This window comes from Adiantum capillus-veneris, chromosome 8 (assembly GCF_014529385.1).
Source record: "Adiantum capillus-veneris isolate H3 chromosome 8, ASM1452938v2, whole genome shotgun sequence".
In the NCBI taxonomy this organism is placed as follows: domain Eukaryota; kingdom Viridiplantae; phylum Streptophyta; class Polypodiopsida; order Polypodiales; family Pteridaceae; genus Adiantum; species Adiantum capillus-veneris.
The window spans coordinates 50,247,510-50,265,110 of NC_140938.1; positions in this window are offsets into that span (position 1 = coordinate 50,247,510).

The following is a 17,601-nucleotide window of genomic DNA, read 5'->3' on the forward strand; positions in this document are numbered from 1 at the left end:
CACAAAATAAAACCGTAGCATTCTCTCCATCACCTTTTCATAAAATGACTACCCTTGTCACTAACTAGCTCAATAGGGCAGCCATATCTAGAAAAGATATCCTTATATAAGCATCCAACCACAGAAACTGCAATATTATCTCTCAAAGGCCATCCCTCCACCCATTTGGTGGCGTAATCCGTGGCTGTCAAAACGTACTTATTACCTGTGTGAGCTGCAACTGGTTTAAAAGGTCCAACAAAATCCAAACCCCACTTTTGAAAAGACTCCAAGGGTAAAACTGGCTGAAAAGGCATTCTAGACCGTTTGGTAGGTTTCCCCAATCACTAACACACATCACACTGTTGCACATAATTTCTCGCATCATGAAACAATGTGGGCCACCATAATCCTGATTGGAGAACCTTTCGAGCTGTGATTAATGCTGCAAAGTGACCTCCTGCAATACCGGTATGGACTTCTTCCAATACTGCTTCCTGCTCCTGTGGTAGCACACATCTGAGTAATACATGTGCCACCGTATGATAATAGAGCTTTTCCATAATAATCTCAAAATTCCTGCTTCTGATAGCCATACGTTTCCTCTGATGGCTGGACAAGAAGGAAGGCATTTCGCCACTGTCGAGAAAATGAAACATCTCCTCATACCATGTCCATGGGATGCTAGGGATGACCCTTGCCTATTGCGGTACTGCTATATCCTCTGCAACTACTCCTGTTAGAAATAGAGACGCATCCGGAAATTCATCAGCTACCCCCGTCCGACGGCTCACTGGAATCTAGCCTGAATAGGTAGTGAGCCACCGCATGCTGAGCCCCTGGCCGATGTACGACCTCAAAGTCAAATTCCTGCAGCAAAAGCACCCATCTAGCCAATCTTCCTATTAAATTCTGTTGCCTTACCAGGTATAAAAGAGCTGAATGGTCCACATGGGAGAAAAAACGTCGGCCCAACAAATAGTGCCGAAATTTCTTCACTGAATAAATCATCCCTAAACATTCCCTTTCAGTCACTTAATAATTTCTTTCTGTGGATGATAATCGTCTACTAGCATAATAGACAGGTCGGAACCATCCTTGACTTTGTTCCTGGATCAACACACTGCCAATAGCCCGATCCGAAGCATCCACAAACACATGAAAATCCTGACCCCAATTCAGAGCAAGCATAATTGGAGATTTGGATAGCTGAAGTTTTAATCTCCAAAAAGAAAAGTCACATTCCTGTGTCCATTCAAAATCTATAGCATGTTCTGCCTGAGTAATTGGGATTGCCAAATGCGCGACAAACCACAAATGCCTCCCATGCCAACGTACTTGACCTAGGAAAATCTGACATTGTTTCTGGTTCCGCGGTGGAGGCACTTCCATAATTGCGGCGATTTTATCCGGATCCATGGAAATACCATCTTCATAAATTATATGCCCCAATAGCCTGCCACTGTGAACAGCAAATGCACACTTTAACGGATTCAAACTGAATTTTACCTCTCTGCACTTCAGAAAACATAGCTGTAATTGCCTCAAATGCTCCAATTGCGCTGCAAAAACACTGAGGTCATCCAGAAAAATTCTCATAAAATCCATCAAATAAGGACCAAAAATTTGGAACATATCCCTTTGAAAAGTTGAAGGCGCATTCCGCAATCCGAACCACATCACTGTGCAGGCAAACACACCCCATGCGGTAATAAAAGTTGTTTTTGGTTGATCCCTCAATGCCATTCGGATTTGGTTATATCCACTAAACCCATCCAGAAAAGTATACATCTCATGTCCTGCTACATCATCCAAAATGGAATCCAAGAATGGAAGAGGAAAAGGATCTGGAACAGTAGCCGCATTCAATTTCCGGTAATCCACACAAATTAGGATTTGCTTGTTTTTCTTTGGTACAACCACAACTGGAGAAATCCACTCCGAATTATCAATAGGGGTAATAAAACCCACTTCCAAAAGACGATCAATTTCCATCTTAACTTGCTTTGCCACATTCGGATTCATCCTCTATGAGTGCTGCTTCACTCGCACCGTATCCGGTTTCAGATTGATCGTATGCTGATAAAACTTAGGATCCAATCCCTGCGTATCTGCATATTCCCATGCGAAAACATCCTTAAATCTATCAGTAACTCGATCAAATCATCTCTAAAACTTGCCTCAAGCTGCTTATTGATGTATATGGGTTGCGACTCCGCTTGCTCCCCAAGAAAGACCTTCTCTAATTCATCTTCTTTAACCCTTGTAATTTTTCCATTTGTGCCTCAAACGCACGTTCTTGCTGAATCACGTCCTCCAATGATTCAGGACTTGGAAGCACTTGTTGTTGCTCCCCTATTCCTGCTGGAGTTCCTGAAACCCGCACGGAGTTCCCTTTCGAAACCAGAGAAATATCCACAAGATATAAAGAGACCAAATCCGGATTGGCTTTCAGAAATTGGTCCTCTTCATCCTCTTCTAATCCTTCCACCATATTTATTGTTTCTGCTATCACCGGCCATGCTGCCTGAACTGGTTGTCTGCATGTTCCCAACATCACCCACACTTTCCTTTTACCTTTCTTTACTGTAAGCATATTTGCTTCCCAATTATGCTTTACCCTCGCTTGTCGTAACCAGGGTCTCCCCAAGATAATGTGATAATCCTGATTATGATCTTCAATATTCAAGACTACTAAGGAAACAGCAAAGGATAAGCCCGCCACATCCAAGACAATGCCCCAAAGTAAACCCACTGGTTGCACTCTTCGTTGGTCTGCCATGCGGACTACAAAGGCTGCAAGCTCCCAATCACTGAGGCCAAAACGCTCACAAGCTGCTTGAGTAATAATATTTACTCCCGCTCCTCCATCCAATAGTACCTTGTCAATGTATATTCCATGGTATCTAAGTGAAAGCTCCGGAATGCGGGTATCCGTGATCCTATTTGTCGGCAACGGGGATGAATCATCCTCCTCGCTTTCAACTTTCCCGATGGCGACTTCCCTTAGCTCTGTGCACGCTTGTCGCAGCAATGCATTATGAAAATTCGGGACCAATTTCAGCAATGAGCCCAAGGGTACTTGTATTGGTGACGTGAGGACCTCTTTCCAAACTGAATTCCAATCCTCGTCTTCTCTAATATCATCCTTATCCTTATTTCCAGCTTTTCCTTCCTTTATTTTGAGGCCCACAGTCGATGGTCCTGATAAATTCACTGGTGGTGCGGATTGTGGCAACCAGGACACAGTCTTTCTCCGCACTTCTTCCTGAGCCGTCCAATCCGGAATCTTTACATCAGGTGTGGCAACCACAATTTTACCCGATCGCGTGATTAATGAAACCACTGGATTAGACTCCTCCAATCTTTCAATCTAAACCATAGCCACACTAGGCTGTTTCCCTACAACGCGTTCCTGATTCTTCCAATCGTATTCCATAGCTTCAGTACGCTCGGATCGCCAGTGTCCATCCCCCAAACAGAAAAGGCATGTCTTGGGGCGATTAGGATCTCAGCCACCTCTTCTGCGACCTCGTCCTCCCCCTTGACCCCGTCCTCCTGCTTGACCTTGCAAAGGCATCTCTGATGTATGAGCATGAGCCATCGCCATAGCACGCCCTTGTCCCTACCCTATCTGTGGTTGTTGCCAGGTAGAAGAGTCTCCTCGACTCCGACGACCCCGGCCATTGAAATAACATTCCACTGTATCATGGGTATTGGTCGTGAAAATTGCACACCACTTCTGATTCATTGCGCACTCCTGAGCAGCATGGCCCGGATTCCGACACTAGGTGCACCATAGCTCCTTCAGACTCTTAGCCACCACAGCCGATTTCGACGACCCGGATGAAACACTTTTCCCGTGACGCTGGGATTTTTTTTGAGGTGTCTCTTCTGATTCTTTCCCCGAATCGCTGTTGCCTGAGTCTGAGGAATGTGATACTACAAATTCCGACTTCAAACTATCACTGCCACGGTCTTGCGACTTCCGATGAGATTTCTTCTTATCTTTTTTCTTTGATTTCTTTGGAGATTCCATATCCTCTAAAGCTTCTCCTGCTACTACAGCCCTAGCAATTACATTATCCAGTGGAATAGTTACCTTACCCACTGTTTCCATAGCTGTTCTGAGATCCTTGTTGAGCCCCCGCAAAAAATAATCATTCAGTACTTTGGCTGCCAGCCTTTGTGCCTGAGGTACCCTCTGCAAAAGCATCCAAAATTTTGCAGCGTAATCCTCCACTGGCAATGACTTCTGCAGCAGTGTTCTAAGCTTTTCCAAATGTTGAGGGACTATTTTTTCCATTCGAAACCTTCGTAGAAACATTGTGGATCCGTCAACATACGTCTGAAAATGATCATCAGGGTATTCGTACAACCATTTCGCAGCTTTCCCCAAAAGTGTAGATTCAAACATTGACTGTTGATGGAGAGGAATCACCACCCCAGGATGATTCAATCCATAAGCTTTATTGAATTGGCGCAAATGTGCATCAGGGTCTTCTCTCGAAAGACCTAGAAACTGACTATACTTAATCTGAGGATGAGCCATCACCCCTTGCCCAACTGTACCTCCTCCCGGAAAAAGCTGACGAGCACTAGGAGGTGGAGACAGTGGGGCGGAGACACCCTCGGACTGCTTACCAGAGACGGTGGTGGAGCAACCTGTGTGGGTGACGGTGAACGTACGATAGGAGGACATGAGTGACTGCGTGGAGTACGCCTCGCTCGCCGCAACCGACTACCACGCACCGGGCTTGGTGATGGAGATACAGATTCCTCAATCTGCGGTGAAGAAAAAACAAATTCATCCAAACCGCCTCTCCTCCGACGTCTTCTTACAATTGGAACCACAGGGTCAGGCGGACCCTATGGCCTAGTGCGCATGCATATTCATCGCAGGTCGTCCATCACGCATCGTGGTCGCCAGATGTAATGGCTATTGCCCGCACAGGAGCAATAGGCATTACGGGAATGATTACCCGCGACTACATTATATGAACATCAACACATAGAATGATGATAGAAGACAATACACAGTACACAGGCACATAACACCGCTTGCTTCATTCATGTGTGATCTAGACACAAAGTTACAACATTAGATGCCATGAATATCATAGAGATTGGTTGAGTTACATCACAAAATAGGTATGCCCCTCCATATACAACCGTTGCTCCAACGCAGATCGAGAACGGTGCACACACTCCTGTCCCATGATATCTTGTGAAGAACTGTCGCCACGGCCACCGCATACCGCATGACTCCCGATCCGTAGTGTCCAGACCTCGACAAGACCGCAGGACCGCATGTGCGGCTAATGCCGTAACATAGATTTAAAAGAATTGATAGACATTTTGTCGACAACAGTCACATGTACGATAACGTTAGCCGAGTTACTCAGAATACGACCAAACATGTGGGCTATTGTGGGAAAATGCCTAGAGAAATTTGGCGTTATAAAACCAATGACTCAAATTGAGGAAGGGATCAAAGATCTTGAAAGTCCTTGCCTAAACAAGCCAGTGCCATTAAAAAAAGTAGGTGAGTATTATGAGGGATAAAATGTGAACACCAATCTTCCCGTGGAATTCCAAGGTGTAAAAACCATGGGAATCCTTGACAGTGGAGCCGGCTTATCCATCGCAACAAAAGAGGTTTAGAAAACATGGGGAAAAACAGTGAGGGCTAGAAGGATGAAACTATAGCTTGTAGAAGGACATATGGAAAGGCTCATAGGACTCCTAGAAAAAGTAGTTTTTACTTCTTGTGGAATTGAATATGAGCAAACCTTTGCTATTGTTGACTTCGGCAAGAAGAACAACTATGATATCATTCTAGAGAGACCATTCATGAGACAGCTAAAAATGGTCCAAGATTGAGGATATGACCATATCTACTTGAGAAATATGGAAACAACGATAAAGATAAATCTAAAAGACCATAGTTACAGGGATGTGATGGGAACACCTATGGAGGCATTTGATTCCGCTACTGTAGCAAGATCAGAACTTCCAGCATGGTTGGGTAAGCCTAAAAATTGTGGATGTGTGGAGCTTCGCAATGCAGAATCTTAAAGCGAGAGGAAGGCATTCTAGAAAGGACAATTGAAGATATAGATTATATCATGGAACCCTTTCCTGAGGAAAAATTAGAGCCACTTGAATGGGAACACATCTTGGCTACTCCCGATGTGTATGCTATTCAAAATCCAACAACAAAGTTTTGTGATGAAAATGGATATGATGTTGTTCCTTACTTTGCAGCGAGTGTAATCCACCATGAAAATGAAGACGAGTTCTACGACTGTGTAGAACACTTGGAGCTTCAAGAAGATTCCGGCAAAGGAAATCCGAACAACCTAGTAGGTGACAAAAACAAAACTTTAACTAATGCGTGGTGTCATGATTGTCCAGATCAAAAACCTAGGCACCAATGTCACCGCTACAAAAATCAAGTACATCAAAAGTGGATTCAAAAATCCTAGATGGAAATGCAACTACAACAAGCATCCTCATACGTGGCTCCTATACATGAAAAAAAGACTCAACCAAGAAGGACACAGCCATGTCAACGAGCTACCAACACTCTAATCAAGTGGATACCAAAGTCATCCCAGAAAAAACAATCTAAGAGCAAGCAAACAGTAATTTTCCATAACCAGCCAAACCACAAAGGGAAAGTGCTAGAATGCAACCTCGTGGAGGATAGCAATGATAGTGATGATTCTTATGACATTCCTTACCAGAAACTCAGGTCATCACTGCCACTAACAGCTTCCATGACAACCAAACAAGGCCAAAAGAAAAGAATGATTCAGAACCAAAAAGCTCAACAAATCTGGATACAAAAGAGCCAAATTGGCCTAAAGTAGGTATGGATAAAAAAGACGAAGATCCCTGATGAAAAATTGCAAGATCCAACCCCAAAAGGAAAGCCGTCGAAGCCTACAAGAACAACGAATAAAATCAAAAAGTCACAAGCTTTCGCAACTCAGATTTGGGTTTCAAAGAAGTTGACTGAAGCACAAAAAGGTTAGGAGTTCATTTGGATTCCGAAATGATTAACGTATCAACTACCAAAGCCTGAATCACATCCTCAACCAAGAGTAGAAGAGATGAAGCAAAGACCGCTGAAGACTCCCATAATAGACAAGGTGTATTCCAAAGAAGTCTCTTCAAACACAAACAAAGCCGGGACAAGTATGGGTTCCCAAATGAGCAGCATAAACAAAAACGCCCGCAATCACAAAGAAGTGGGTCCCAAAGGAAATCGATAAAACTATTGTTACTGCATTACCGCTTGAATTCTTTCAATTCCTCCTACGGTTACAATACAGTTAGAAGAGAACCCACTTTGAGGAACAATGCAAAATCAACAACCAACACAAGGCTAAACTGGATACCAAAGAAGCATCAAACAGATAAGTTAGCCTTTAAAACAGCTCTACAACCTTCAATGAAGAAAAATGGCACATGAGCTTCAAAATCATGACATGCTTAGAATAGGAAGCCTCGTCATCAAATGCCAATAAGCAAATTTCTTATACTCACATCTTGCACAACATAAATCTTTTCCATGTATTGACTGTGTATGCATAATAGGGCTACATTACAAGGCCTGCATAGGCACAATTTTTGATTGCCCAAGCACAACACATACCCTTGGTGATACCCTGTCACATCAAGGAGGACTCCAAACAGGAGGGGGGGATGCATTCTAAATGTGGACCTAATATATGACTATTAGAGGGCAATTTTTTGTGAGTTGAATTGAATTTTTGAGTTTGATTGTGACTTTTTTGACAAAATTCAGAGTATATGCCCTCATAATAGCATTACAAGAGGAGTATGGAGACAAAAGCCATATATAAGCCCTTGAGGATATTGTACAATGTACATAGCGTTTTGAATTCTATTAGAATGATTTTGCTTTTTTGGTTGAGCTAATTTTTTGTTTTATTTACTTGTTTTTTGAGATTAAAAAAAAAAGACAACAACAACCATAATCCAGATGAAGAAAAGATTGAAGAGATGTCAAGCAGTACAAAGCAAAGAAAGTCCAAGAAAATGACGACACTTCATAAAGCATGTCTCAAAAGACATATGCACAAGGCTAGAAGTCAGAGGTCAGAAAGAATGTTGATCAACCTGTGACAACAACATGAGGTCAAAAATGATTGAGAATGGTCATAAATATCCGGGATGGAGTACAAGGACAAAGAAAGTTGGAGATGTGACTAAACGAAAGCACCCGTCAAGTGTAAAGTTGCCTATCAGCCACTGCATGCAACTACAAGACCGTATACAAGGAGTAGATCTTTATACTATAAATCTTCTATCTTGTATGTGACTTAATGAAGCCTAACAAACAAAAGGGACTAACAATACTAACAAGAAAAAAAGGGGCAAAGATGACAGTTCAGTCATCTATTGTGATAGATGTCTGTAGGAGCAACCAAGGGTCAAGCCCATTCTGATCATCATCATTGGTTCTACACATGTTCGATACCCAACGGATGGCAAAGATTCCCATTAGTCCTTTTCAAGACTGAAATCCAAAAAATTAGCTTGTAAAGCCAAATCAAGGCAAACTTTGTCAGGAGGCTGTGCATAGAGAGTACAAGCTAAGGGTTTCACCCAAAAAAATATATGTATATAACTCTTAGCCAAAGATGCATTTTTTTCAAATCTGGAGACATGATAGCCATCTACATACCTTGTATATCATGTATATGAATTTTGGAGACAAATGGACAAGGATAGCTCATAGATGGGCATCTATCACGAATGATGTCAGATAAAGCCCTTTTGATACACGTTACTAACGTGGGAAATTAATTGGGGTTTGTTAGGCTTTAATTAAATCATGTATCAAGTAGAAGCAGTATAATGATTTACAAATCGCACAAAAGCTAACAGTGGCAAGTGCGACTTTGATCACCTTGATGCAAGAACAAAGGAGTCACCAACGAACAAGAGAAAACACAAGTGATAGACAAACCAACATATCTTGTCCTTAATGAGGCAAATCAAATGCTAGGCTTGGGTCTTCAAACCTCAAATCAACATTTATCTCTCAGATTCGGCCTGATAGACAGACTTTGTATTGAAGTGCAACTTGGCCTAAAGAAGTTGAAGGTTTAGCCATACAATTTCTACAAAATCCTTACAAAGTTTTCATTGGCTCACAAGATCTAAAAGCCAATCACTCAATTCTACAAGTTGTAGAAGTTGTTTATGAGAATCACATATACTCAAAATTGACAGATTTGCTGGAGCAAGTGATGGATGGAGCTTTCTCTATCCATGATGATAAGAGTCAAGCTGAACCAGATTGGGTTCTTTTTGAATCTAGATCTCGCAATATACCTATAATGACAAAAATAGATGTTACAGCTCGAAGCATGGATGTGAAGGACATAAAGTTTGTCATCAATTATGATTTCCTTGAATCATGTGAAGACTATGTACATCGGATTGGACGAAAAAGACAAGCTCATGCAAAGGCTACAACCTATACTTTCTTCACGATAGCAAAACGACAGCAAAGACCGCACCGACATCGAAAACTAGGTCATGTCAGGGACAACATGATCGCGGAGGGGGGAGTGTTGATGGCTAGGTCAACAACATGGCATAACTCAACAAAGCCTTATTTTATGAGAATTATGAAATGCTATGGATTATGGTTAGAAACATCATTTGTAATGAGTAGGTAGTCTAGTTGTAGAAGTCGGGGTGTAATGGCACTTCCAAATTGTAAATACTGAGCCATTTGACCCCTCAAACTCTATTTTAGGTTTAACCTAAGGTGACCTTAGTATATAAGGTACATAGGTCACCTTTGTAAAAAACTTTTATCATAATCAAGTTTTAAGCTGCCGTCGACTGTGTGAGAGAGAGGAAGAGAGAGAGAGCGTGAGCTTCAATCTTGCGCTACTCCCTGCTCGTTCATCACATTGTAGATCCGACTGCACCATCATGCTAGCCTCAGCAAGAGCTATGCAACAACGCCACAAATTCCTCGCGGAACAGAGCAAACGTGCTTATGCATCTACGAGCTACTCGTGGCCGTAAGTATATCAAGTGATGTCTATTTTTTGCGTGCAAGTAGGTCATTGAATTTTGGCGACATAAGCTACAAATAGGTACTCATAGATTTCACTTTTGGACACTTTCAAAATTTGGCTCTGTCTTTCTACGCGTTTTATGCAAATAGGTCTAGAGTTAGGGTTTTCAGTGTAGAGGCTTAGGGACAGGTGTATCCTAGTGAGGGGATGGTGTTCCTTAAGTTTCGTACGATTCTAGCATGATTTGATGGGTTTCCTTCCGTTGTGTGTATGTGGGTTGGGTGGTGTAGTTGAGAGCAATTAAATTCTAGGTTGTGGTTTAGTTGGCCCTCCAGAGTGTTTATATGTGTAGGATGATCTCACCCTGACAAGCTAAAGAGATTTCCTCCGTGTGCCTATCGTGTCATCTGTGTCCTCGATTGACATTATGTTGATCTAGGTTGTGCTACTTGCACTTTACGGGTGGTGTGATTCGCTCCCGCATCTCTCTCTCTCTCTCTCTCTCTCTCTCTCTCTCTCTCTCTCTCTCTCTCTCTCTCTCTCTCTCTCTCTCTCTCTCTCTCTCTCTCTCTCTCTCTCTCTCTCCACGGATTGCAGTCAAGACCCCCAGTTTGGATTTTTTCCACCCACATCTACCAAGATACGCCACGATTTTCTTGGTCAAAAATCGTAGGCACATACTATTTCACCTTTCATTTCACATCCTCACATGGCTTGATTTCTATTGCATTCTATCTATCTATAATATAATAAAAGGAGGAAGGAACACTTATGGTGCTCCCCACACTTGAAACACTTATGGTCCTTGTGAAAAGCTTCAAGCTCTTCAGGAGAGAGTTTGTTTTTTCCTTTGTAAACTCCCTTCTCCTTGGACCGATTGTTGTTGTTGTTGTTGGAAGTGGCCTTGGGAAGAATTTTGAGCATTGATTTTCCCCTTTGCATCATTTTTGTCTTTGTTTTCAATGGGCTTGAAATTCCGTCTAGCCCCTTAATGGAATTGATGCTTGAAGCAACCATGATGTGATGGATTACTTTGGTGATAGAACCAGGTCGTTGAGAGTTCATGTATTCGGCCATCTCTTCAGGTAATCCCACATAGAATTGTTGCTTTTGCTCGACAAAGTCTATCTTGAAAGATAGTATCCTTGAGACGTAAATCCCAAAATTTTGTCTACATACTGATGGATAGACTCATGGGAGAGAAGCTTCAAGCTGCACCATTTGGTAAGCACTTTGTCCATTGCATCGTTTGCAAGGAATTTCTTCATGATGGAAACTCGTAGAGTTTTCCATGTCATTGTGGCTTTGCCGTTGCGACGAAGGCTAGCCTACCATTGACGAGCCGATGTTTGGTAGTGCATAGCTACATGCGTAGCTTGGAGGACTCTGTGAAGCCCTCGTCTCCAAAATCCGCATCAAATTGTTGGATGAAGGCCAACACTTTGTCAGTAGCACCAAAGGTGCCATCATAGGTGAGAAAAGAGATACTCTTTCCTCCCTCTTTGAACTTCTTTAGCTTTTGTGACCTTCACCATGCAGGGTATGATTTGCGATGTCCTCCCCTGCTGTATTCTCCGAGAGAATAGTGAAGGAGTACGAGCGGAAGTGCGACGCGAGAGAGAGTGCGAGAAGAAGAGCACGACGATATGGTGAACTCGCTCTACTGTAATGTGTAGAGCATAGTGAGTTCTTATTAGGTTTTTACAAAAGAATATGTGTACATACCTGGCGGCCCGCCCACTTACCTGGGCGACCACATTGGGATTTATACCCCAACAACCTCCCACTTAAAGTCCAATGTGGTACTTTAAGTGTGAGAGAAGCTACTATACAAGCTAATATACAAGAGATGTAGAGAAGTGATGTACTACCCTACACCTAACTGCTTACGAAAATGCGCAAAGCTCTCTGAGGGAAGTCCTTTTGTAAGTAGATCAGCAGGATTTTCTGTGGTGTGAACTTTGACATGCTGAAGTTGCTTATCCTCGAGCATTTCCCTGATGAAATGATACTTCACATCCACATGCTTTGTCTTTGAGTGATAAACTGGATTGCGAGCCAATTGTATAGCACTTTGACTATCACAATATAACACAGGCATCTCTTCTTTGATTCCCAGATCTGTTACTAGTCGATTAAGCCAAATTGATTCTTTGCATGCCTCTGATGCTGCAACATATTCAGCCTTTGTAGTAGACTGAGTAATACAATCTTGTAATCTAGAACACCATGATACTGCTCCACCAGCCAATGTAAAGACATACCCTGACGTAGACCTTCGGTTGTCTAAGTCACCTGCATAATCTGAGTCTGTAAAACCCTTTACACTTAGCTCCTGACTCCCATAGCATATACGCATACTCTTTGTAGCTTTCGGGTATCTCAATATTCCTTTCACTGCCTCCCAATGTTTCTTGCCTGGGTTTGACATGTATCGACTTACTACTCCCACTGCAAATGCAATGTGTGGGCGAGTAGCAATCATTGCATACATCAAACTACCCACTGCATACGCATATGGAATCTTATCCATTTTAGCCTGTTCTTCCTCAGACACAGGACAATCTTGTTTTCTAAGTTTCACATATGGTGGCAATGGAACACTCAGTGCCTTTCCCTTCTCCATATTGAAACGTTGCAAAACCTTGTCAATATACTCTGTTTGAGATAACCAAATCAACTTCTTTGATCTGTCTCTCTCAATGCGCATACCAAGTATATGACTTGCCTCACCCATGTCTTTCATGTCAAACGATTTTGCCATCTTTGACTTCAAAGCTGAAATTTCTTCCAAGTGCTTGCCAGCAATCAACATGTCATCCACATACAAAATAAGGATCAGCCAACTACCATCCTTAGCCTTCTTTGTATATAGACAGTGATCGAACTCACTACGTTTGTAGCCTTGAGAAAGCATAAACTTGTGGAATTTATGGTACCATGCCCTCGGTGATTGTTTTAAGCCATAAAGACTCTTTAACAACTAGCATACCCAATCTTCCTTGCCTTTCTCAACAAACCCTTCTGGCTGCTTCATGTAAATTTCCACATCTAAATCACCATGCAAGAACGCTGTCTTGACATCCATTTGGTGCAACACCAAATCTAATATGGCAACCAATTCAAGAAAGCATATCAATGTAGTCATCTTGACCACCGGAGAGAAGACTTCATCAAAGTCAATGCCTTGTTCTTGCTTAAAGCCCTTGGCAACAAGCCTGGCTTTGTACTTTGGCTGACTATCATGAGCGGTGATCTTATACCTGTAAACCCATTTACAAGGTAGAGCCTTTTTGCCTTGTGGTACTTTAACTAGCTTCCATGTCTTGTTTTTATGCAGAGCTGTCATATCTGACTGCATGGCCAATTGCTAATTCTCAGAGTCCTTCATTTGCAATGCTTCCTTGTAACATGAAGGCTCATTGCAATCAGCCAACATGACATAGTTCATAGATGGAACAAACCTATCAGGAGGTCGCGTGACACGTCCAGATCTATGCACAATAGGTGGCTCAGGCTCAACCACAACCTGTGGTTCCACTCTATCCTGTCCTTGCTCCTCTTGAGCCCTAACATTTTGTCTTGCATGTGCAGGTCCATCTTCTTGGAAGAGAACTCTTCTAATCTCCTCAACCTTCTCTCGTTTAGAATGATATTTGGATTCATTAAAGTGAACATCATTGCTGCGGACAACCTTTCTGTATTCGGGATCCCAAAGTCTGTACCCCATCTCACCAGAATTACCATAGCCTAGAAAGATGCACTTTCTACTCTTTGGCTCAACTTTGTTCCTAAATTCCTTTGGAACGTGAGTATATGCCTCACAGCCAAAGACTCTGAGATGCTTGTATGAGGGCATTTTGCCTAACAATACCATCTCTAGCACTGAATCTTCTGCAAAACCTTGCTAGGAGATCTATTTACAAGATGAACAGCTGTTGATACAGCTTCAACCCAAAACCCATTTGGTAGTTGTGCATTAGACAACATACTTCTGACCTTCTCTTGTATGGTCCTATTCATCCTCTCAGCAACACCATTTTGAGGAGGATTGTAAGGAGCAGTAAGTTCACGTTTTATACCTTTTGACTCACAAAAGTCCTGAAAGGCCTTTGAAACATACTTACTCTCCACCATTGTCAGTGCGTAATCATTTAAGCTTCTTGCCACTCTGATTCTCCACAAGTGTCACAAACGTTTTGAAAACACTAAACGCTTCATCCTTGTGCTTGAGAAAGTAAACCCATACTTTCCTCGAGTAATCATCTATAAATCTCATAAAGTAAGAAGCTCCCCCTAGAGATAGGTTAGGCATAGGTCCACACAAATCACTATGAACAAGTGCCAACTGTGTATCTCTTCTACTGCTTCTATGCTTATGTGGCTGCTGTGTTTGCTTACCATACAGACAATGTTCACAGAATTCAAAATCATTAAATGAAAAGCCAAGCAAATAACCAGAACGAGACAAGATTTCCATTCCCTTCTTGGACATATGTCCTAATCGGCTATGCCACAAAGAAACGTTCGGCTGCTCGGTTACATTGATTACATTTTTAGAGACATTTGATACATAAATCATGTAAAGTCCTCCAGACTTTACTCCATGTGCTACTGTCATAGAACCCTTGGATATCTTCCACATGTTCTGTCCAAAAGTGGTGACGTAGCCAGCATCATCAAGTAAACCTGTGCTGATCAAGCTCTTTGTAATTGCGGGAACATGTCTCACATTCTTCAGCGTGAAAGAAGAGCCATTCTGAAACTTCAATTGAACATCTCCAACACCTAAGATCTCACATGTCTGCCCATTTCCTAGCCGAACATGATCTTTAGTGGTCACATAAGAGGTAAACCACTCCTTGTTTGGAGACACATGAAGTGATGCCCCTGAGTCTATAATCCATTCACTCAGTGCATTTCCATCAGATGCTGTAAGAAGAGCTGAGTCCATTGTATTCTTCAAGAAGTAGATGTCTCCTGACACTAGACTGTCATCCTCTGCAACAGTGTTTGTCACATTTATTTCTTGAATCTTCACTGAGGACTTGTTCTTCTCACCATGGTCTTCAGCTTTCTCTTTTCCTTTTTCTGCTTTCCATTCTCTGCAGTCTCTTTTCATGTGACCCTTCTTGCCACAATGGTAGCATTCTATGTCACTCTTGCCTTTAGCACTGCGGGACTTGCTACAAGACTAATTCCTCTTTCCACCTTTGTACTTGTCTTTGGTCCTTCCCCTGACAACTAGGGCTGTTCCTTTGCCTTTGTCCATTGTCTTTCTATTGGTTTCTTCAGTAAGTAGACATCCTTCTACACCTGCTATGTTCAAACCATCTGGAGGTGCAGAATTACTCAAAGTTGTGCGAAAAGTGTCCCAACTTTCCGGCAATGTGATCAACAGGAACATAGCTCTAACAGGTTCATCAAACTTGACACCTTGAGCTGACAACTGACTATAGATTGTGTTGAATTCATTCAGATGATTGGACATAGGTGTCCCTTCTTTCATCTTCAAGTCAACAAGCTTCTTAAGCCAGTATACCTGTGAAGCTGCACTCTGCTTCTCATAAAGATCACTCAGCTTTAACCATGCTTGATAAGCCGACATCTCGTCTGCTACATTGAAGTAAACGCTTTCTGCCAAAGTCAGCATAATGGTAGAAAGTGCCAATTCATCCATTTCGCTCCATTCATATTCGTCCATATCTTCTGGTTTTATCCCTGTTAACCCTCATGGCTCACGGACACCCCATCACCTACGACGGACGTGTATTATGTATTTGGTAGAGTCAGGTACCGAGCTTGTCGGACCAATAGGAAAAGGGTAAGAGTGATCGCCGATGAGTGGCGCACTCTAACTGGGACATTCAAGGGATTAGTTGGCTAAGCATGAGCGCCCAAGTGTGAATGGGGTGAGCTCATATAAAAGCCAACTAAACCTAAAATTCACTCATTCTCTCATTTGTGCAATAGAAGAGTGCTCTTGCTTCATCTCCATCTCCATCTTCTTCTTCTTCACCTCCTCGTGTGTGTGTGTATGTGTGTGTGTGAGAGAGAGGGAGAGTATGTGTGCGATCGAGCATTACGAAGGCACGACGGCGGCGAAGCGGTTGAGTGCGGCACGACTGCAGCTTCTTCTTCATCGCGGCGAGGAATCCTCCACGGCAGGAGCATAGAGCGGTGAGTGACACACCATTGCCCTCTTTTGAGCTTGCTAGATTAGTCTTGTTGTGTGCTTGGAGCCATTTGTGGCTCGCACACGGTGTATCGGCAAGTCCCTTGCTTCGACAGTGTGGCAAGGAGCGCACATTTTTGGCGCCGTTGCCGGGGAATCGCCCTGCACTAAGCCCAAGAGGCACTTTGTGCTTCTCCTATGAGTTGTTTGTAGTAGGAAAGAGGAGGAAGAGGAAGAGGAATGAGTTGTTTTTCTGTATGTTGTTAATTTCTGTGTTGTCTGCAAGTTCTGTGATTTCTGCATAATGTTGTGTTTTCTGTTTGTACACAGTCTTTGCACAATTAGTAGTCGTTAGCTTGGTTGCACTGAATGAATAAGCAGGAAGGCAGTTAGCAATTTCTGTTTGCACACAGTTTTCTGTCAAGGTTTGGCTGCACACAATGTTTGCACAGCAGGTAGTGAGAGAGGAAGCAGGTGGACAGTTAGCTCACTGTCAGCAAGCAGTTAACAGATTAGTTAGTAGATTAGTTAGTGGTTAGCAGCACTGTTAGTAAGTAGATAAGGTAGTGAGCTGTTGACTGGGAGGTTAGGTAGGTGAGAGTGTGTGTGGCCAAGAAAAGGTCACCAAATCCACGCGCGGTCGTTGCCCAAAAAAAAATAAAATAAAATAAAAAACCGAAAATATTTAAGCGTGAGTGACTGGGGGGCTACACTAAAATTTTGATCGGGATCGGGATCATTTTCCCAAACCGAAAATATTTAAGCATGAGTGACTGGGGGGCTACACTAAAATTTTGATCGTAAGCGTGAGGGACTGGGGGGCTACACTAAAATTTTGATCGGGATCAGTTGCCCAAGCCCAAGCCCAAGCCCAACCCCAAGCCCAAGCCCAAGCCCAAGCCCAGGCCTCAGTCCTCAGTCTTATGATATATACTAGACTCACTCTTATATATATACCCTACTCCCTCAAGAGGGAATGAGAGCATGTGGGGCAAGTCCTCCACTCTCCTCCCTTCTCTTCCCACTTGCACCCTTAGACTTTCTAATTCGGGTCTAGTTCCTTACTAGAAATTGACGGTTTTAGGGATTCCGAGGGCATAAAGTGACCAAATGGAGGGCTGTAAAGCACGGCACGTCCCTCTGACCGAAACGCTCGTTTTGAGCTATCATACGTTCTATTCTATAGCTGGGTCAGAAAAAAAGGACCAAAAAATCAAAAAATAAGAAAAGACTTGGGTTGCAAAACACCGAAAATTACTAGGTGAGCAGCCTTCACGGGCCCTCACTGACACTTCCAGGGGATCCAAGTCATATGAACCTACGCTTTGGACGAGTGTTAGAGCACGAGCATATTGGTAGTGCCTCCATTTACGT